The sequence below is a fragment of the Thamnophis elegans genome, chromosome Z, assembly GCF_009769535.1.
Source record: "Thamnophis elegans isolate rThaEle1 chromosome Z, rThaEle1.pri, whole genome shotgun sequence".
Taxonomy (NCBI): domain Eukaryota; kingdom Metazoa; phylum Chordata; class Lepidosauria; order Squamata; family Colubridae; genus Thamnophis; species Thamnophis elegans.
In genome coordinates, this window is record NC_045558.1 from 131,311,483 (window position 1) to 131,335,534 (window position 24,052).

The following is a 24,052-nucleotide window of genomic DNA, read 5'->3' on the forward strand; positions in this document are numbered from 1 at the left end:
TAAAACTTAAATTACTACAAGATGCTAGATCGAGAGGAGGATTTGGGCTACCTGATTGGGAGCTATACTATCAGGCAACAAACTTGATGTGGATTAAGGAATGGATATTATTAAAAAAAACTCTAGATTATTGAATGTAGAAGGTCACGACTTGCTGTTGGGATGGCATACTTTCTTATGGTATAAGGGTACTAAATCACATGGTTACTTTAGAAGACATTATATAAGGGAGGTGTTGTTGTTAAACTGGGAAAAGGTCAAAAGACTACATTATTTAAAAATTCCAGTCTGGATATCAACAATTGAAGCATTTTCATATCCAATAATATATAAAAAAGAACAAACAGTTAGATATACAGAATTATTGAATACAGAGGGTGAGCTCAAATCTATTCAAGAGTTGAAACAAGAAGGGATGGAAATGAATTGGTATTCATATGTACAGATACAATCTAGATATAATGAAGATAGAAAAACTGAAGGTCTTTATAATAAAATGATTGAGTTAGACAAAATTTTAACAAGCACTGATGAAAAAGTAATTAAAAACTATATGGATATTTATTGGAGTTTAAATTGCATGAAGAACAAGTTAAAGAAACTATGATAGCTTGGGGAAAAAACTTTAGTTATGGGATTGATTTAGAGAATTGGCAGAAATTGTGGTCTCAAAATTACAAAATGACAATGTCTACTGCATATAGAGAAAACTTGTATAAGATGTTTTACAGGTGGCACCTACCCCCGACCAGAATCGCAAGAATGTTCAAGAATAAATCAGAAAAATGTTGGAAATGTCACCAGATACCTGGCTCATACTACCACATGTGGTGGACTTGCACTGAAGCTAAAAGATACTGGACTAAAATCCACATGTGGTTGGAGAAAATGACACAAACAAATAGACTTTAAACCAGAGGTCTTTTTATTGGGGATCATACCAGAAACCTACAACAAAGACTTAAAATATCTGATTGTAAATGTGTTAAATGTGTAAATGTGTTAACAGCAGCGAGAATTGTATTTGCAAAAAACTGGAAAAACGAAACAATACCAAAACAGGAAGAAGTTATCTGAAAAATAATGGATTGTGCTGAAATGAGGAAATTGACATTTGAAATTAGAGAGCAAGAGGATGAACAATTTTATAAGATATGGGATTTGTTTTATCGGTGGCTAGGGGGGAAAAAAACTTTGGAAATGAAAAATGATATACTTATGCCTTAATTGAAAAAAGTAAATGATGATATAATTATGCTGTGAAATAATCTAATAATGACACAATGAAGTATTAATATAAGGTCTGGGGATATAATGTATAAGGTTAAGAACTTATTATAATGATATTTCGCTGCTGATAAAGCAATTCTAATAGGGGAACAAATGAAAACTGGTATATATAGGCAGCGATACTTTGTTGAAAAATGAAGGAATAAGATCTCTGTTTGAAGGTATGAAATGGAAGGTTAACAATAAATAGAAGTATACTTTCTGGGGAAAAATAATGCTAATGTTAACTGAATATATATTGTAGAATGAAAATGAGGCCTTTAGTTATATTAGATGAAATATTTGAGACAGTAAATATTATTTGAAGATGCAGAGGTTAAAACAATTGTAACCAAAAGACATGCTGCATGTGATGATGGTTTTTTTTTTCTTTTTTTTCTTTTTTGTCTTCCCCCCCCTTTTTTAAAAAAAAAAAAACCCTAGGTTATTGTGGTGTCTATTAAATATACAACAGAGAGATACGGGATGTATAAACATAGTAGGGATGCACCTGTGATCAAATGACATATTGTACGTGATGGGGGGGGGGGGGGTTGTCTTTTTTCCCTTTTTTTTCTCTCCTTTTCCCTTTGTTTTTTCTATTGTTATGTGATGTCTATGTAATAAAAAATAAAATTAAAAAAAAGAAAAAAAGAAAGACCTATTTTTACTTGTCATCTCAAAATGAGCACTTGGAAATAGGAAAATTATCCAGATCTTACATGTCAGCTATGAAGGATATTCATAGCCACTTAGGTGTGATTTCATTTGGAAAGTAAAGCCCTTTTTCTCAGAAGCATCTGAGAAAATAGACTGTGATTTTGGAAAGTTTAGATAATAATAAATTAGTTCATGTATAACTTCCCAGGGTATTTTCTGTAAAGATTGACTGATGGCAAAACAATATCAGAGAGTTTATGGGAAATTTAAAGGATAAGACTAGGAACCTTGAGGAATGAAAAATCAAAGACCAGGCAAGTTTTCTTTAGATGGCTTAGCTTTTGCAGGAAATGCGAGCAGAAATTTTAGAGCCTATATTTTTTTCAGCATTGTAGCATAATAATATCACATTAATAAAAGTGGCTCATGAAATGCATTGACAAAAGTTCAACAACCAGACAACCTACTGAGTCATCCTATTCACAGCAAGAGCAGTTCATTTAATGAATATAACAAATTAAAAAGACTTACAAAGGGAATCCAGGGTTTTCATGTGAGGGAGGGATCTCAAAGGAGAGTGATTCAGAAAGCATATAGATTTGGAAGGTTATGACACCCAGGTTCAGCTGTCCTGCCTTTAAATATCTGGGACTGGGAAGAGGTTCACTGACTTGACATCGACCAAGAGCAAAGCTGTACATTATCTGAGACTGCAACAGAACCAATAGTGGAATCTTAGCCATCATGCCAGAGGATTTCTTTCTCATCTCTTCCTAGCTGTAATTTAAATGTGCCTGAGCAGCTTCCCTCCCAGAGTACAGAACATGAAGTATCAGGAAAAGATCGGATGAAAATTGGGCTTTCTGACATTCTGCTGTAGCAGCTCTTCAAGTTATAGGGAAGATTCTTTGTGTCATTTAGTCTTGGTAGTCTTGCCAGTAGCATCTGGAATTCCACTGAGAATTCAGAGAAGAGTTTGATAATAATAGCATTATAACAGGATAGGTTGGGGCAGGATAGGATAAAAGGGTATTTCAATTAATTTCCTATTCCAAGCAGCATTTAGCATGGGCCCAAAACAATTACAGATTATCAGGAGGTATTTGTTACCGAGACCAGTAAAATATGCAAAATGAAGACAAATCCTAATACAGAAGGAAAAACTTTCAAGATCTATTTCAACTAGTGGACCGGAAGTGGGTAGAACGTCAAACCAAGATCACCCCTCCAAAGTCTTTTTTAATCCCACTCCCAGATTCTTTTTTATGTCTGCCACTACTTTGCTCTTCCACAACCACCACCACTACCCCTATGCTGCTTGTGTCTACTGTCCCTGCTTTGAACAAAAAATGTAATCACATTTCCTTTCAAAGCCTTTTGTTAATTAAAGATCCAAATGATGTCATTTGTCAGTTAGATGGTAAACAGTAAAAAGTAACAGAGTTGGTAGAGAACTTGGAGGTCATCTAACCCAACCCCCTGCTCACACAGGAGACCTGTCCTAGGGATTCGAACTGCCGACCTTTCTGATTGACAAGCTCAGTGTCTTAGCCACTGAGCCACCTAGTCAGATGGTATCCTTTGCATCACTGAATGCAGGCAATGATGCACACAATGACAGATCTCTGCACTTTTGCTCAAAGATGCTCCAATCTCTCCTTCATTTCTTCCAAAGCATAATTGGATATGGCAAAATACTTTCTACCCACAATCCTTTCCAGAATAGATGGAATGAGGATGACCATATTTCTAGATAAGACTACCCATACATTTTTTTCATATTGACCCAGATCTATCTATCTATCTATCTGTCTGTCTGTCTGTCTGTCTGTCTGTCTGTCTGTCTGTCTGTCTCTCTCTCTCTCTCTCTCTCTCTCTCTCTCTATCTATCTTCCTTCCTTCCTTCCTTCCTTCCTTCCTTCCTTCCTTCCTTCCTTGACTACTCACAATCTTATTCATATTCACCCAGACATCTATTTCTTTTTTCAAGGTCACAGTACTTGGTTCTCCATCTCCGCATCTTAGAGGGTCTTGAGAAGTTTAATAACTAGAGCCAGTCTCCAGATACCAGACTCCAGCCCCAAGACTGGATAGCCAATCACTTATTCTCAATCCCAAGCACCTCACAGATTAGTATTTCCTATAAATACTGGGGGGGGGAGAGAGAATAATAATAATAACACCTGGGTAGTTGTCGGGAAAATAAGAGGAGAAAATAGTCTTAGGCCTGTTTACCACCTTGAATTATAAAAGTAATAAAGACAGGATTAAAAAAAAACCTAAGATGCTGAGCTTGTCATTCAAAAGGTTGTCAGTTCAGTGATTTGAATCTCTAGGGCTCAATAACGGAGTGGGTTCCTGTTACTTGTTCCACCTTCTGCCAACCTAGCAGTTTGAAACATGTAAAAATGCAAGTAGAAAAATCAGGACCATCTTTGGTGGGAAGGTAACAGCGGTCTGTGCACCTTTGGTGTTTAGTTGTGCCGGCCGCATGACCACGGAGACGTCTTTGGACAATGCTGGCTCTTTGGCTTTGAAACGGAGATGAGCATTGTCCCCAGAGTCAGGAATGACTAGCACATTTGTACCTTTATGTTTACCTTTAAGGTAAATAAATAAATAAGATCCTTGTATTAAGTCTGGCTGCAGGAAATTCCACTTTAGTTCTAGATTTGACGTCTCCTTGATTAGTTTAAATCCATTGATTCTTGTTCTGCCTTCATGCGCTTTGGAGAATACTGTAAGTTGACCTTCCCTCATCTTTGTGGTGGCCCCTTAGATATTGGAACACTGCTATCATGTCACCCATAGCTCTTATTTTCATTAAAGTAGACATATCCAATTCCTGCAACTATTCTTCATATGTTTTAGTCTACAGTCCTCAATTATCCTTGTTGCTCTTCTCAGCTTGCTTTCTAGAGCCTAACCATCTTTTTTATATTTGTGGCAACCAGAATTAGGGCTACTTTCTCAGTGTGGTTTTACCAAAGCATTATAAATTGATAATAACACATAGTGATTGTGGTTTTATTCCTCTGTTAATGCAGTCTAAGACTTGATTGGCTTTTTTGGCAGCTGTAGATACTGCTGGCTCATATTTAAGTGTTGTCCACCAAGACTTCAAGATTCAGGCAGTTCATTCTGGTATGGCTGAAGCAGTAGCGGAAATAGCAGGTGGGTCTGCCTACCCTCCCTGGTTCTATGCCGGCCTATTTAAGCTCATTTTTGAGGCCAGGAACATGCACAGAAGACACACATGGAAGCAAAGCACATGCACTGAAGGCCGGGAAGGGCATGTGCACCAGTGAAGTGAGCCAGCAAAAGATGAAGCCATACTGTGAGTAGAACAGGTCTCTTTACTGGAGTCTCAGCTTCTGCCAGCCAGCTGGCTATACAGACTCAGCACTCCCCGCCCCTATTCCTGGTTGATCCCTGGCTGGCTCCAGTAAGTACTTTTTTGGCCAGCAAGTACTCTTCGAGCTTGGTTGCTCCCTGGCCAGTTCCAGCAAGCACTCTTCAGGTCTGAACAGACCACAGCTGGCCTGCCTTCCTGGCACCTCTCCCAGTATGAGTCTCATCACCCAACACCCATCTGTGCCCCCATGAACCTCCCTATCCCTGTGCATGTGTAGCAACTCTGAAATGGCGTGTTGTGGCATCATTTAACAGTATGCTGTCTCAGACGTTGACACCCTCTCTGGTAATTACTACAGTATTATTGAGCCAGGTATCACCAAATACCAAATGCAGATTGGCATATCATGCAGCCAAATTGAATTTATTACAGCAGAAGAAAATCTTTCCCTTGTGAAGAATAGGACTCTTTCATGTTATTTTTCTCACTCCCATGATCCTTGATGGAGAGGATTCAGTTGACTTTTATCTGGCAGAACTTGAATGAATATAGAGGGTGCATGTGCCACAGCATAGATGGCATTGTAGAGGGTGTAACTGTGGCTATTTATGTGCATGTCAAAAATTGATGAAGAGAGGGTCTCTATCTTCTCTTCCCCAGTGCATATGTCATCAAAATTCTTCTCTCCCCTTGAGTTGTGGAACACACATTGGAATGCATCCTCCCAAAAATCCTCAAGAAAGCCATCTTCTTGATTGGTGGCCAGATTCCTTTCCCTAACAAAATCTTGAAATCCTACCAAGTCTCCTAAGTGAACCACAAAGGATATAGCACCATGAATGAAGTGTAGAGGCCAATTCCTTTGCATAGAAGTGGAAGTGAAATCCATCTGTGCCAGATTTGATCATATTGTGATGGAACTTGATAAGAGAACAACCTCATACTTAGCATAAATTTACCTTGTACAATCACAGCAAACGCCATGCTTCCCATGACAGCATCATATATTTCATTTCCATCCTCTAACATTTCAGAGAATTCATTATTGTATGTATTTTGGGGGTAACTTTTAATAAAATCAAAGCAAATTCCTCTTTGGGCAAACATTGAAACCACAGTCGCTATACACCAGTCTCCATGTTCATATCTCAGAGGTATCCTTCCAACCCATGTCCATTCAAAATGTAGCAATAACTGGGGAATTCCCTTGTATTGCAGCAGATTGTTAAGGAACATTCAGTGGAAAGCATCTCCTTCATTAATTGTAGGTGCAGAACCATAGATGAGCTGAAAAGCAATTGAAAGGTATTATTGTAATAGGCATGCAAACTTTGGTAATGGAATTGCTGAATTGCATGAAGACTGTTTGTGATCAATAGTTAGAGACAGTAAAACACATAGCAAATTCTCTGCAAATTTGTTCTCCATAAAATTCTTGATGCCATATCCCCAAATAAACTTTTGCTTTTCTCACTTCTCAATAAAGACAAACAAACAGAAGTTTCTGTTCAAAGCAGAGGGGGGGAAACAAAATGAAGAGTTATCATAATGGACAGAGAATCTAGATTAATTATGGTTTTAATCAATTAAAAAAGTAATATGCATCGGCTACTGATCCCAAATACTTTTTTCTAGTTTACATGCTTTTCCTAGTTATTGAATTCATGGGACATATTGATGTATCGTATAGGTTTTTGTACTTTGTATGAAAAATATAAATAGAAGCTGGCTAAAATAAAAATGTACAAGTTGGCCAAAATAGACTTCTTTGTTAATTTGTCAAGTGTTGACTTATTCAATGTCCTTAATAGTTTTGTTTGATAGGAAAACCTGACCTTGATGTTTTTCTCATTGAAATGAATACCTTAAATACTCCATAAATGGTTAATTGTTTGAGATTATAACCTTAACCTTCCTACCCTGTTGTTTGGGAAGGAAGGAAGGAAGGAAGGAAGGAAGGAAGGAAGGAAGGAAGGAAGGACGGACGGAAGGAAGGACGGACGGACATCTAAGTTCATTTGCATGACTGGGTAGAAAATGGGAGCATACCGCACCTGTTGTATCTTGTAGTTGCACAAAATATTTGCCATTTCCAGAGAGATTTTTGTATAGTGTCCTCCAAGGATAGTTGCTTCATTGTCCTGACCATCACACTTATAATTGGGAATAAATTTGTCCTTTGTTGTGAAACCTCAACCCTCATGTTTTTTCTCATTGAAATGAATTGTTTAAGTAAGTAACCCACAAATTAGTAACTGGTTGAGATTATAAACTCAACCTTCCTAACGTGCTGTTGGGAAGGAAGGAGGGAGGGAGGGAGGGAGGGAAGGAGGAAGGAAGGAAGGAAGGGAGGGCTTTTAAACTTCATTTGCATGATTGGGGGGGAAATGGGAGCATACCTCACCTGTTGAATTTTTTTTTTTTTTTGTGGAGAAAGAAGGGCGCTTTATTCATTTTCACATTCAATTTTTTACAGTCACTTATATACTGGATATTTGCTATAAGAAAAGAAATAAAATAAAATAAAAAAGAAAACACAACTCATCATCATTCAGCATAAAACAAAACCCCACCTGACACTTCCATCCTCCATACACCCCATCTTCCCCCTCCAACTTTCCTTTCCTCCCTCTAACACTCCCCTTTCCTACTTCCCTTTCCCCTCAAACCTTCCTTTCTCCCCTTCCTCACCCTAGCATTCCCCTTACACCCTCCTTACATTCCCCTCTTACTCCCTCCTTGCTCCTCCCTCTTCTTTCCCTCTACCTCTCCCCTTGGTGTATTCCTTTATTCAACTCTTATTTATTAATATTGAGCTATGAAGATAGAAAATAGGAAACAAAATATGATTTTAAAAAAACCAAGGAAAAAAATATAAAGAAAGAAAAAAAAGAAGAGACAACCGTATACAAGTGCATTCTTCTTCTTATTGAAACTATATTACCACCCACCCACCCACCCCCAGTAGGTCCCCCTCCCTAGTCCCCCCCCCGACTTCCCAGGGCCCACACCTGGCACTGCCCTCTGTCAAACCCCTTCTGAAGTATCTTGTGATCCTATGGATTAAAAATAAAAGTAATATGAGAAAAAACTAAATAAAAAGAAATTACAAATTATAAAAAGGAAAAGAAAAAAAAAGAAAAAAAGAAAAAAACTCTTTGTATTAAGCTCAGTCCCCCATCTTTATTAATGTTTAAACAGTATAAATCATTCTATATGTATTTTATTCTCGTCTCTTGCTTCTTTGTTATTTACCCCATCTTCCTGTAGACTCTCCAATTCATCTTCCTTAACCTTATATTCAAATAAAAATTTATGCAGATTTATGCAGAGATCAGTTTACGATCTAGCTCAAAATAATCTCACCAAACTTTCCCTTCTAGTAGGATTTAAGCAGTGTGGATCGTTCCACATATTCAAATAGTAATTTACACAAGAATCAATTTGCATTCTGTCTCAAAATAATCTCACCAAGCTTTCCCTTCTAATAGAGTTTAAACAATGTAGATCACTCCACATGAATTTTACCCTCGTCCCTTGCTTCTCTGATATTTACCACTACTTCCTGTAGTCACTCCAAATAATCTTTCTTAACCTTATTTTCAGATAATAATTTACACAAGAGTCAGTTTGCCTTTTAACTCGAAATAATCTGATCAGGCTTTCGCTACCTCTCCACCTACCCCGCGTTACCCAGCTCCCTTCCTCCCAAACCAAAGTTCAGTGAAGTTACCATCTCCACTCTCTTCCCTTTAAAGTCCTGGACAATTTAAATTAAAGTTCAAACATATAAGTCCCGTGAAATATGTGTTCAGCATCCGCTCCACGCAGTTCAGTCCCAATATCACACCACCAGTATCCAATTCCGCTTTTTCTACCGGAGAGAGACCGCAAACCCCCATTCAATCCACAACTTTGACAAATATTTTGGAATGTCTAATAGGAAAACATCGTAGTCTAGAGACTGAATGTCTTGCAAATTGTTGGGTCTAGACAGGATTACCGTATCGTAAACCAGACAAATATTTTGAAGACATAGCTAAATCCTCGATCTCCGCTCTTCTGCTTCTCCGGAAGGGGGAGAGCTACACCCTCCGTCTTGCAACCATGTGGTCTGCTGCTTGCCTTCTCCTTCTCCTTGTCTTTCCTCTTTTCCGAGTGAGTCAGGAAGTCCCGCCTTCAAAGTCTTATAGTAGAAATCTCGAGCTTCCGAAACAGAATTGAGACGAAATCTTTGATTCTCAAATGTGACCGTGATGCCAGCTGGCGCTTCCCATTTATACTGTATCTGGTGGTTTCTAAGCTCTTCAGTTAGGAAAGTATAGTCTCTTCTTGCTTTTAACATCTGGGATGGTATTTCTTTGAAGACAATCAAATCCTGCCCATCAACTCGCAACCTATTATTGTAAAACTTTTGTATGATCGCATTTCTGGATTCTTTTGTGGAGAAATATATGATTATGTCCCTCGGGAGCTGTGGCTGTTCTGCTACCAACAAATTCTGGTGATAGATTTTTCGAATCTGCCAATCAAAATTAAATCCCGGGCTTCCCACCGCATGGCTGAAGGCCTCAACAAAAGTCTGTTTCAAATTCTCTCGCTCCTTTTCGCGCAATCCTCGGACTCTTATTGCAAATGCCTTCCTGTTAAAATTTATCATAACGAGCTGTTCTTGAGTATCTCTAATTTTTTGTTGTAGTGTTTGGATGTTAGTAGTCAAATTAGAGTTAGCCTCCTCCAAGCTTTCCAATTTATTCTCCATTTCAGCGGTGTAATCTGTCAGAGCAGACATGGCTTCAAACGTATCCGCCTTCATTTGGGCAATCTTAATCTCTAGATTATCATATAACTCCAATACAAATTCTTTAATTTCCTGTTTAAAGTCATTAAGCATTTGAGAAAGAAATTCCTGTGTTAAGAAATCTCCAGTAGAGGGCGTAGGAGACAAGGGCAGCGATTTTGTAGCAGATTCTTTAAGCACATTCGTAGAAAGACGCTTCAGCTTTGACCTGGGAGCCATTATAAGTAAAAGCTAAAGATAAACAAATAAACAGCGTTCTCGCTCCCCTCAATTTCCCCCCCAAAAAAATTTGTTTGTAGATTTTGGGTAGTTAATGAGGAATAGTCTCCAGGAAGGTAGAGCCGGCTAAGTACATCCCCTATCAGTCACCAACGGAGAAAAATCGCCATTTTGTAACACGTTTGAACAAAGAAGCCTCTAGGACAAACGAGGCTGGTGTTTAAGATAGTAATAAAAGTAAAACCTCTCAGGGGTGGGACCCGCTCGTATTAATCATAAATAACTTCAAACAACTTTGCTTTGTCCTGAGGGGGGAGTCTCCTGTCTGGAGCTGCAAAAAAGGCAGCTGAGAAGAACTGGCTGGAGATAAGAGCTCAGCTAACGCTGGATCTAATCTCCGTCCACAGCCAAAAAAAAAAAAAAGAAGAAGGCTGTGAACTACGAATAGACCCTAGCCACTGAGCTTCTCCCTGCCCCTTTCTTGCCAAAAAGGGGTGATATCTTTGATCTTATTTAGATATACAGACCAGATCTCTGAGAGGAGCTCCGTTGAGCCCCTTTCGGTGACAGGTTCCGCCCCCTGTTGAATCTTGTAGTTGCAAAAAATATTTGCCATATCCAGAGCAATCTTTGTAAAGGGTCCTCCAATGACAGCTACTTCATTGTCCTGACCATCACACTTGTAATTGGGAATGAATTTGTCCTTTGTTGAAAGAAGCTCCAGTGCACCACGATAGGTCCAGCTCCCAATGAAGTTGCTGTTGTAAACATGGAGGCCCAAGGTGATGTTGGGTAGGAGGTGAGGGTTGTCATTGATTTCTTTCAAAGCAAATTCCAAGGCCAGAAAATGCTGATAGTTTTGTGTCAAGTACCTGTAAGATGATGATATTAACTCACTAGTCTCTGTCAGAATGAAACATGCATTGCTTTCCAGTGACATTTTAAAGCTAGAAAAGAACTAATGTGACACCTTTTTTTTAGCCTGACATCAAGTGGCAGGAAAGACCTATTTTTACTTATCATTTCAAAATGAAGACTCGGAAGTAGGAAAACTATCTACCTCTTACATATCAACAATGATGCATACAGTTCATGCTCCTTGGATGTGATGTCATTTGGAAAGTAAAGTCCTTTTTGTCAGAAGCATGTGAGAAAATAGGCTGTAATTTTGGAAACTTTAGACCATATTAAATTTCTTCACATTTAACTTGCCAGAGTTGTAAGGATTGATTGATTGATTGATTGATTGATTGTAAAAGAATATTAGAAAGTTAAGGGAAAATTAAAGTATAAGATTAGCAACCTTGACAAATGAAAAGTAGTAAAGTCAAATCCTGTCAAGTCAAATAGTCTTTAGATGACATCAATTTTATAGATAATGTATGTAGAAATTTTGGACCCTATATTTCCAGCACAACAATGTCACATTAATAAAAAAAACAATAGAATAATGGATAGGACTTTGGAGGTCTTCTCATTCAATCCCCTGCTCAAGGAGAAAATCTATACAATTTCATACAAATGGTTGTCCAAACTCTTCTTTAAAACCTCAAATGTTGGAGCACCCACAACTTCTGGAGACAAGTCATTCCACTGATTGAATGTTCTAACTATCAGGAAATTTCTTCTTGTTTCTAGTTTTGTTCTCTCCTTGATTAGTTTCTATCTATTCCTTCTTGTCCTGCCCTCAGGTGCCTTGACAAATAAATTAACTCCCTCTTCTCTGTGGCAGCCCCCTAGTAATAAATGTGGTCCAAGTAATGCATTGATTAAAGTTCAACAACCAGACAACTTACAGAGTCAGGATAGTCACAGCAAGAGCAGTTCATTTAACAAATATAAAAAAATTAAAATGTCTTACACAGGGAATCCAGGGTTTTCATGTGAGAGTGTGATTTCAGAGAAGGCAGGGCCTTCAGCTTGGGCTTTCAGTGCTTTCCTCCCTCTATCTGAACAGGTTCGTAATACATAATATACAAATTATATTTTTTTTCAAGAGAGCTTCCTTTTCTGTAAAATCCATATTTCTATTTTTGCTTTTAAAAATTATACATAATTTCTAAACTTGCAGGGAAAAGTAGTTTACTTTTGTTTTAGGGTTAGTTGCTCCTTTTTGTTTAATTCGGGCCTCAGGACAATAATGTAGCATTTGGGGGAAAAGATACAGCCCAGTAATCCTGCTGCAGAAGCCACAATGAAGAAGATTTCTACAGCCACCATGTACTTCCCCTTGGTGCTCAGGTAGGTTGGAACAAATGACATCCAGACACTACAAAAGACCAACATGCTGAAAGTGATAAATTTGGCTTCATTAAAACTGTCAGGTAGTTTCCTAGCAAAGAAAGCCACTATGAAACTGATAGCAGTCAAAACCCCCAGAAAACCAAGGGCAGTATAAAACATGATGGCTGAACCTTCATTACATTCTAGGACAATTTCTTCAGTCATTGAATGGATGTCAGAATCTGGGAATGGGGGAGAAGTTGCCAGCCACACACTACAAACTGTGACTTGGACCAAGGAGCAAGACAAGACAATAGTATAAGCCAGCCTTTTCCCAACCCATTTCCTGGTTTTGGAACCTGGCTTGGTGGCCATGAAAGCAAGAACAACTATGCTTGTTTTCCCCAGTATAGAAGAAAGGGCTACAGAGAAGATGATGCCAAAAGCAGTTTGTCGCATGAGACATTTTGCTTGATCAGGTTGCCCAATGAAGAGCAAAGTGCAAAGGAAAGAGAGCAGGAGGGCAATGAGGAGAATGTAGGTGAGGTTCCTGTTGTTGGCTTTGACTATGGGGGTATCCTGGTGTTTAATGAAGATTCCCAGCACCACAACTGAGATGAAAGAAAAGAGGAAAGCGACACTGGTCAAGGTGATTCCCAAGGGTTCTTTGTAAGACAAGAAAGTCCTGAGTTTTTTAATGCACTGATCCTGGTTCTTGTTGGGATAGTATTCTTCAGGGCATGGGAAACAGTCCTCTAAACCTGAAAAAGGGAATAGACTTTAGCTCAGTCTTTCCTAATTTTCAGAAATACAATATTTCAGTGCCTCAAATTTCCTGTAATTTATCATGAAACATGGGAACTTAGGAATTTGAAATCCAATTTATCAGGAAGGCTGTAGGGCAGGATTATTCAAGGACAAATCCTTGAGAATTATTTGACTTAATTCATAGTATTCAATTACATTTGAAATCGGATGACATCTCCACTCACATTGTTGCCTAGAGGAAACAAGTCATACAGTCTGTGAACAGTGTTTATAATAATTGCCTTCGTGTTAAGGTTCTCCTGAGTTGGAAAAATTAATTGGTATTCTATGCTCACTGTGCAGGAAGATATTAATGGAGATGATTATGGCAAAATCTCTCACTTTATATTGAGCATATTGTTCCTTTACACTGTGGAGTTCTACATGTTGGGACAATAGAGTTAAATTACACTGACCAAGCTCAGAGAGCAACAGCGACTCCACAGTTCAATCCTGACCTGCATATATTTCTTCTATAGAAAGAAATCATAGTAGGCTAACCATTATTTCACAACTCAACTCACCTTCAGGGATACACTATCCAATTCAGGGCTGGCCTGCACTTCTTTAGATGGAGGGACTAAGCACAAAGTAAATTTTCATGTTGCTAGACATATGTATTCATAATTGTCTGGGGTGGACATATTTTTAGGTCCCTCCTCCTTCTCGATGGGACTGGTAGGGAAACTCATGCTGACTGGACATGAATCTGACCATGTCAATGATATTGTCAGGCCTGCAGTTATATCTCTTTTAGGATCTTTGGCCTAACACACTCTCTCTTATTTCATTATGCTGTTTCATTAGTGTAGCAGTTGGGAGGGGGGAATAGAAAGGAGTAGAATTGTGGAATGTGTTATTGTCATTCTTTTCTAGAAGCCCAAGGTCATCTTTTGTCTCTGCACCTCTGCACCTGCCTGGAACCAGCTGGGTGAAGATGCCAGCATGGAAGAAGAAGACTGGACCATGTGATGGATTTGTGGGTGTAGGGACAAGATCATGAATTTTCAACCAGGTGGGAATCTTAGGTAACTACCAGAATTGGGATTCCACAGATGTGTCAAGATGTCAGACTTATTAAATTAGAACTTTAAGGATCATTTTGCCTTGGACTCTGATTTAATTCTGCATGATACTTGAAATGCTGACAGATATTTGATATCCATCATTTATCATTGACCATTTATATATTTTGTTCTATTTCATCATTAGCTGATTCTAAATGACCCTAGGTGGCTTATAGCATGTGAACAGAATTATTATGAAATGATAAAATGGGAATAGATAAGAAAAAATAAGGGAAGGAGAGTAGGCCAAAAACCACACATCACACTCCCATGATCTATATTTCAACCACCCTAACCCTAATCCTGGAAAAGTTCAGAATACATTCTAGAGGTTCTGAGGTAGAAACTAATTCAGGTGTCATTTCTCCTTTTGTGAGGTGGAGTAAAGTTTCCTTGGGATAATTCAATGGTTGTTGTGGTAACAATCTCTATTCTCAGGATCTATAGGGTTAAATGACCCAATGTCTATGAATAAAGCTAGCTGTTAATCCAGTGTTGCCTGGGTATTTGTTTATCCCAATTCTGTATTAGACTTTCACAAATGTCCAAACCAAATGTAATATCTAATGTTGGATTTTCCCCCTTATCAAAGGGAGGCCCCTTGTGAAGTACTGTGAAGCCGTTACCATGACAACTCCACTTTGCTGCACAGTAGAAGCCATTTTAAGGCAGTAGAGTAGAAGCCATTTTAATTCACAACAGGCTGTATCTTAATGCAACCCCCCCAGGAGTGTTAGGAGTGTTTTACCCCACAGTATTTGTTTCCAGAGAGTAAGTCATGTGTGTACCAAGTTTGGTTGAAATTGCTTGAGGCGTTCCAGAGTTTTGCTGGACCATACACACACACACACACACACACACACACACAGCCTTATGTATGTGTATATGTATATGTATATATATTTTTTAATTTTAATTTTTTATTCAACTTGTATGCCGCCCTATTCCCGAGGGACTCAGGGTGGCTAACAAAACCGAAGGGAAGGGGAACAATACTAAAGGAAAGGAAACAAAAACAAATAACAATACAAAACCAATTTAAAAGGTCTCAACAAGCACACCAGTTCGAGTGGGGATGGAACTCAGCAGCCCCAGGCCTGCTGGAACAGCCAGGTCTTAACGGCTTTACAGAAAGCCTGAAGGGTGGTGAGGGTCTGAATCTCCATGGGGAGATTGTTCCAGAGGGCCGGAGCAGCCACAGAGAAGGCCCTCCTCCGGGTAGTTGACAGCCGGCATTGGCAGGCAGATGGAATTCGGAGGAGACATAGTCTGTGGGATCTAATGGGTCTTTGGGAGGTAAGCGGCAGGAGGCGGTCTCTCAAGTACCCAGGTCCAATACCATGTAGGGCTTTATAAGTGATGACTAGCACCTTGAAGTGTATCCAGAGACCAATAGGCAACCAGTGCACTCGCGAAGGATAGGTGTAACATGGGTGTACCGAGGCACACCCACAATCGCTCTCGCGGCTGCATTCTGGACAAGCTGAAGTCTCCGAACACTCTTCAAAGGCTGCCCCATGTAGAGCGCGTTGCAGTAGTCCAGTCTTGAGGTCACAAGGGCGTGAGTGACTGTTGTGAGAGCCTCCCGGTTCAGGTAGGGACGCAATTGGTGCACCAGGCGAACCTGGGCAAATGCCCCCCTGGTCACAGCCGACAAATGGTGATCTAAAGTCAGCTGTGGATCCAGGAGGACTCCCAAATTGCGAACCCTGTCTGAGGGGCATATAATTTCACCCCCCAGCCTGAGAGTTGGAATACATGGCCAATTATTGGGAGGGAAAAACACAAGCCACTCGGTCTTGTCAAGATTGAGAGCAAGTTTGTTTACCCCCATCCAGACCCTGACAGTCTCCAGGCACTGACACAACACGTCAACCGCTTCACTGAGTTGGCATGGGGCGGACAGATACAACTGTGTATCATCCGCGTACTGGTGATATTTTATCCCGTGCCGTCGAATGATCTCACCCAGAGGCTTCATGTAGATGTTAAACAGGAGGGGGGACAGGACTGAACCCTGTGGCACCCCATACCTAAGGGGCCTAGGGGTTGGACTCTGCCCTCCAACCAACACCGACTGCGACCTGTCAAGGCCACTGAGAGGTCAAGGAGCACTAGGATGGAGGCGTGGCCCCCGTCTCTGGCTCTCCAGAGATCATCGGTCAGTGCAACCAAAGCAGTTTCTGTGCTGTAGCCAGGACTGAATCCAGACTGAAAGGAGTCTAGATAATCTGTTTCATCCAAGGACCGCTGGAGCTGAGAGGCCACCACTTTCTCAACAGCCTTCCTAAGAAAGGGGAGGTTGGAGACTGGACGATAGTTATTTAAAAAGGCTGGATCCAAAGACGGCCTTTTCAGGAGGGGTCTCACCACAGCCGCCTTTAGGGGGGGTGGAAAGAACCCCTCCCGGAGGGAGGCGGCTCAGCGGATGCAATCAGAGCGGCAATGTATGTATTTTTTGAAGTCCGAATTGCCAGAAGGTAGGCTCTGATACAGGTTTAACAGTGTTCGGTCTGACTCGGACTTACTGGCACTCCAGGCATCTCTTTTGGCGCTTCATCTCCCGGAGTTCCTCAGTGAACCAAGGAGCCCTCCTGGATCCACTGCCTCGGATAGGCTGTAAAGGCGCAATCCGGTTAAGAGCCTCTGCTGCCGCCGAGTTCCAAGCAGCGACCAAGGCCTCAGCCGGACTGTGGACGAGAGTATCAGGTATAACACCAAGCGCCGTCTGAAAGCCCAAATGGTCCATAAGGCGCCTGGGGTGGAACCACCTAATATGGTATATGTATATACATATGGTATATATGTATATACGTATGGTATATATGTATATGTATATGTATATGTATATGTATATGTATATGTATATGTATATGCATATGCATATGCATATGCATATGCATATGCATATGCATATGCATATGTATATGTATATCAGGGGTGGGTTCCTGCCAGTTCTAACCTCTTCTACAGAAGAGGTTCCACAAATATACAGTGCCATGTAGAACAAGTTCCAGCTCCCTGCCCCCGCCCGTACGCACTTCATCTAGATGAAGAGTGAGAGGAGGAATTCTGGGAGTTGAAGTCCACAAGTCTTAAAGCTGTCAAGTTTGAACACCCCTGGGTTTTTTTCTAAAGGGTTAGGGATGAAAGGGTCTTGTAACTTGACAGTTTTAAGACTTGCACAATTCAGTGCCAGAGTTCCTGAGCCAACATGACTGGAGGAGGAATACTCCCACCCAGTCATAAGGCCGGCAAGCCACTCCCACAAAGCAGGCCACACCTACAGAAGAGGTTCTAAAAAAATTGAAACCCACCACTAATGTATTTATATATGTATATGTATATTTTAAAATATTTTTAGTACTTTTATTTTATTTTTTTTAATTATAAGAGGCCCAGAGTTATTGACTAAGATGGGCAGGTACAAAATTGAACTATCAGAAACCTGGGTTGTACTTTGAACCTATTGATCTTCAGAGCTAATTCTTCTTGTATGTCATCTCCTACCTGTCTGGTTGGCAATTTTCCCTTTGGGGCAACGAAGGCATTTGTAACAGCAAAATGGCTTCCCTTCTATTTTCATCTTGCTGTAACCCAAGAAGCAACGAGCATTGCATAAAGAAAGAGGTTGTGTCTGATAATAAATGAAAGGACAACATGTTTAGAATTTAAACATTAACAATCTAGAAATCACCATCTCTGAGGAATATTTTTCATTCCTTTATTTATGAAACATTCCATGCCAGTTACAAGACATGTCTTATACCTTATCTTTTTAGAATAATGAGTGAGATAAATGGAAAACTCTTTATTCCTCTGATAGCCATCAAGGATTAGGGCTAATTAACTTAGAAGTAGGAATACTTTGAGTTTCTTACACCAAATCTTCAACATCCTTTAGCAAAAATATTGCTTTTCCTATGCTTGTTTCATTAATTTGTGCAGCTGTTCAAGCAAGCTATTTGGACATCAGCTGCAACATGAGTTGCTAACCAGCACTGAATCAAAGTTACCTGGTTAAAGAAGATGGGCCAGACCATGTTATCTGTCAATAGAGAGAGAAGGTTTTCCAGTTGATCAGATGGATTGACTTTTCCAAATTTGACCCTAAGAAAGGATTGATTTGGGAACGTGACCCAATTGATAATATCAAAGCCAGATGCGACCATCCCATTTTGGTCAAAGAAAATATTATCTCCAGCACTGTTGTTAAATGAGACTTTTCTTAGGTAGTGATGAAGCTCAAGGGAAGAATATGACAATAATTAAGAAAAATATTCATTGATGGCAAAATATATAGCAATATTATTTCAGAACATATTGTTATGCCCCCTAATATAATAATAGTATTAATTCATCAGTTCCATCAGCAGGCCCAGGAATAATTACCAGGAGAGGCAGAGGAGTGTTAAGCAGGACTAACAACTCTGTCTTCATGGTTATAATCTAGAACTACGTATATGTCACAATCACCAGCTGCATTATTGTCCTCCTTACTGTTATTTAGCAACTGCACAATCTCTTCTATCTTCCTCCTCCCCATTGATTCTCATTCTCTATTGCATTTGGGGATTTGGGGCTCCTGTGCATGCGTTCACAGGCATTCACAGGCACTTTGGGCACTTGGTTAAAAGGTTAACCATTACTGATATAGTGAATCCAATGTAGTGAATCTGAAGGCGGGAGGGAGAGAGGAAATACCCTTTAACTATGCTGCTGGAGCTCATGATGAAATTAGCTCAATATTCATTATTAAGTATTCATAAAACTTACACTTTTTCAAATTAAAAAAGCTGGGATAGATAGCTTCTGAACTACCTAAGACATTCCTCCAGCATTAAAATGGTTTCTATATAATTTGTGAACAGCTGTAGATATGGAAGCAATACTATCTGCTAGATTAGTAAATATGCAGTAGGAGTTTACCTGCCACGTAGGATGATTGAGAAGCTTCTGCTTCCCACTACCGTCCATTGATCTGTGTTTGGAATGGGATGTAAGCATGGCCTGGAGAGCATGTGCCACCACGTAGACGGCGTTGTAGATGCTGTAGCTTTGCCCAGTCATGCTCAATTCAAAAACAGGGTCTGGAAGAGTCTCCAGCTTCTCTCTCCCAGTACAACTTTTCTCTGACCTTGGGATTAAAATGGAATTTGAGAACGAACATCCAAAGGCTTGTTCCCAAAAGACCCTTGAAAAACTGTCCTCGTTTTCTGCAACACTGTTTCTCATCTGGAGAAACCTATTGAATCCTATCAATTCTTTTGATGACACTGCATAAGAAAGAGCCCCATGGATAAAATCCATACTCCAGTCTCTTTGAAATGGAACTGAAGTATATTCCATCTGGGCTGGGAAAATCCAAACTTTATCATTTATCATCTCCACTGTTGGGTCTCAATAATCGGATACATAGGAGATCGTCCTGAAAGCTGCCATGGCCTGATTTTCAGAATACACAATCGCTACCCTGGAGCTACTTTTCATAATGACTTTGCATACTTTAACAAAAGCCAGGGCTTGTTCTCCCATCTCATTTGCAAAAGCAACTGTGGGCAGCTCTTCAATGTAATCAAAGCAGATTCCATATTGGGGTAAGGTGATAAGTGCTTTCCTCAGAAATCGTTCGCCGATCTCATTTCCTTGAAATATTACCCCAATCCAAGTCCAGTTAAAATGAAGCAGCAATTGGAGAATCCCCATAATGTGAAGATATTCATTTGGATACATTTGATAGAAGAAAGCTGTGTGAATCATGTTATCTGTCACTGGAGCAGAGCCATATGTGAGCTTAGGAGGAAAAAAAACCCAATCAAAATATAAGAGGTATGTGTATGTATTTGGTATAATTGAAAAATGGTTAATATGACTGATCCATATTGTTAGTTTGATTTTCAAGGCTTTTTCCTAACTCTTTGAGGATCTTACTTTAATTTCTATGAAGTTGATGGCACTAAACTGTTGTGGCCCAGCAGGAGCCATGGGAGCTGCCACCAGACTCCGACAACGAGGGGCCCTCTGAGTCAGCTCTGGAGGATGTGGAGGACCATGGACAGGGTTCCGACTCTGAGCAGGGCGCAGAGAGGCTGGTTGGCCACCAGGAGGCACCTGAGCCTTGGACCAGTGGGGAGGAGACAAGGGAGTGTGAGCCTGAGGTCAGCAGTAAGTTGTTCCTGGATGCCCAGCACCGAAGAGCTAATAGGCGTCAGGAACAGTTGCGCAAGTACAGGAGGTAATTGCACTCAGCTGGTGGTCATTAGGCTCCTCTCCAGACTATAAAAGGACTGCTTGTGCACACACCCCTCTTGCAGAAGTCAACGCAGGAACTAATGTCGAAGAACATTATTGTGAGCTTGGCAGGCTGGATTGCTGCCAAGCTTTATCTGTGCTGGATTGCTGCCCAAGCTTGTCTGTGCCGGTTTGCTGCCAAGGACCTGTCTGTCTGTTAATTAAATGCCATAACTTATCTTTGGCTCGGAGTGTGTGTTGGTGTGGGACGAGGGGGGTCAGAACATTAAACTGTCACCACTTTTGGAAATCTATTGTTTCTAAAAATGATATGATACAATTTGATCATCTTTGAAAACCCCTTTCTGTGGTGCATCACAGAAGTCTAATCTAATGAGACCATTGACTTTCAGGATTGATGTAATATTTTTATTACTTTTCTATCATCAATGCACTTGGGACCTTTGAAAACTACGGCAGTCCACTGAATTAATTGTTCTCACTATCAGGAAATTTCCCTTGAATTCAAGGTTGAATCTCTCTTTGTTAAGCTTCCATCCATTAATATACTCCATTACTATAACTGGTCTGTAACTTTTGTATCTTTAGAATAATGATAATTGCCTTCTAAGTGAAATTTTGAACCACCTTCTCAGTTAAGCTCCTGCTCCAGTGTCCACTGAAAGAAAGGGAGACCAATGAACAAGGGAAAACTTTCTAGCCTGAATAGAACAGCTGCTTCCATACTTGTCTGCATACACACACACACACACACACACACACACACACACACACACACACACACACAAATATATGGGAGGGAGCATACTGTTTCCCTTTTTCTGTCTATCACTTTACCCTAGGAGCTGTCCAGGCAAAAAGCAATTTTTTATGTTGCATTTGTGCTGATAAATAAATAAAGGGAGACTAGCATAGATCTATTTCAAGTTATTTAGCTCTCATCAGCTAGCCATACCCTTACTGGGAATCGAACCCGGGCTGTATTACATTTCAGGCAGTTGTGTTAGCCACTCAGCCACAGGTTTTCCTCCTTTATCAGCTAAGCCAGGGAAATAGGTATGTATTATGTCACAACCCCTGGTATGCCCAAATATGGGACTGATATGTAATACAGCCCAGGTTCAATTCCCAGTAAGGGTATGGCATAAATTTAACAAATGTAACAAAAAGGCAACAGTAAAAAAAATATTGGGTTTCTGTCTGGATGGTCTCTTGTGACGAGCCGAAGACAGAGAGTGGAAGTGTGACCTTCCTCCCATATTTGGGCATACCAGGGGTTGTGACTTTAAATATATATATATATTTTTACAACCCCTGGTAAGCCCCAATTATGGGAGGAAGCTAACTGCTTCCATCATCTGTCAATCGGCTCGTCACAAGAGTCCATCACGACAGAAACCCAACATTTTTACTGTTGCCTTTGTTATATTTGTGTTTTTTTTAAATTTATTTATTTATCAGCACAAATTAAAAAAAACACACACACGTATGTATGTATGTATGTATGTATGTATGTATGTATGTATGTATATATCTATATCTATATCTATATATAGATATATATATCTCCAAACTTCAGGCAGCTGATGATCAGCAGAAATAGCCTGCAGTACTGCACTCTAACCACTGCGCCATCGCAGCTCATATCTGTGTGTATGTGTGTATGTGTGTGTATACATACATACATACTTACATATATATACTCACACACATATACATGTATGTATGTATGTATGTATGTATGTATGTATATATTACTTTTCTTATTATTTTCTTGTTATTTCTTTAATTGTTATGGAACTTCAATGGAAAGTAGCAGAAAATATTTCAAAAGGAAAAAGGAAAAAAATCTCTCTTAAGAGCAAGAGGATTCACCTCCTTTCCATTTATTTCAAATGCGAGACAAGATGCTGCAATTCAGCACAATTTTCAGTAAATTGGAACTGGAAAATATGAAAGAAGCATTAGCACTTAGACCTAGCTACTACTTCACAGTGCTTTTACAGTCCTTTCTAAGTGGTTTACAGAGTCAGCATATTGCCCCCAACAATCTGGGTCCTCATCTTGCTAACCTCAGAACGATGGAAGGCTGAGTCAATCTCGAGCCTGGTAAGATTTGAACTGCCAAATTGTAGGAAGCCGGCAGGCAGCAGAAATATCCTGAAGTACTGCATTCTAACCACTGCACCACCACAACTCTTAGAATAATGTAATGTCTAGCCAGACTTTATTTATTTGTTGGTTGTAATTAATTACAACAAAAAGAGAGAAAGATGTTATGAAAGAGGAACTCTAATATCAATAGGATGTTTAGGGGTCTTTTTGTTTAGTCAGGCTTACCTGTGGAATCTTATAAATATTCAGGATATCTGCCATAACCTGAGAGATATGAGAATTCGGTCCAGCAATAACACAAACTGAGTTTTGGTCCATGCTGCATTTATAGTTGGGAACAAATCTGTCATGGGAAGAAAGAAGCTCCATAGAAGCCAGGTAGGTCCACGTTGCCATGAAGTAGCTGTTAGATATCCCAAAGCCCAGAGTGATGTTTGGCAAGATCTGGGGATTTTCATTGATTTCCTTTACAGCAAAGATCAAGGACAAGATATGCTGGTATGTCTGTAAAAACAAACTTTAAAGGAGGGTAATGCCTATGTCACAACAATCAAATTTCCACAAAACTAATTTGTTGCATTTCATTTTTATAACTTTTGTCAACAATTCAAAAAAAAAAAAGAAGGAAAGAAAAAAGACCAGACTGCCTGTAGAAATTACTTTTCTATAAAAATCAGTATAAAAGAGGGAGAGGAAGAAGAGGGAGTCAAACTATTTTCCAAAGCACGTGATGGTAGGACAAGGAGCAATGGGTGGAAACTAATCAAGGAGAGAAGCAACTTAGAACTAAGGAGAAATTTCCTGATAGTTAGAACAATTAATCAACAGAACAACTTGCATCCAGAAGTTGTGAATGCTCCAACACTGGACATTTTAAAGATGTTGGATATCCATTTGTCTGAAGAGGTGTAGGTTTCCTGCTTAAGCAAAGGGTTAGACTAGAAGACCTTCAAGGTCCCTTCCAACTCTGTTTTTCTAAATCAGCTTTTTGGCAGATAGCCTGTTTGGTATCCATATCTCTCAATTATCTCTTTCAAAATATTTTTTATAGCATTGTGATGTTTCTGTCTCATTTTGAAAGATGAAGTGTTGTATATTGAGGCACATTAGAAATGACAATATCTAAAAATTTGGAAAGAAATTCTCTCTGTGATGTCAAAGACATTGAATTAGAGAAAAAGAATTAGAAAAGGTGCAGAGAAGAGCAACAAAGATGATTAGGGGGCTGGAGGCTAAAACATATAAAGAACAGTTGCTGAAACTGCATATGTCTAATCTGATGAA

General features: G+C 39.7%; 1 pseudogene; it reads right to left on the reverse strand.

Annotated features, from left to right (window-relative positions):
• Positions 1 to 12,386: 12,386 nt before the first annotated feature.
• Positions 12,387 to 23,164, reverse strand: LOC116522738 (annotated as a pseudogene).
• Between the last annotated feature and the right edge of the window lie 888 nt (positions 23,165 to 24,052).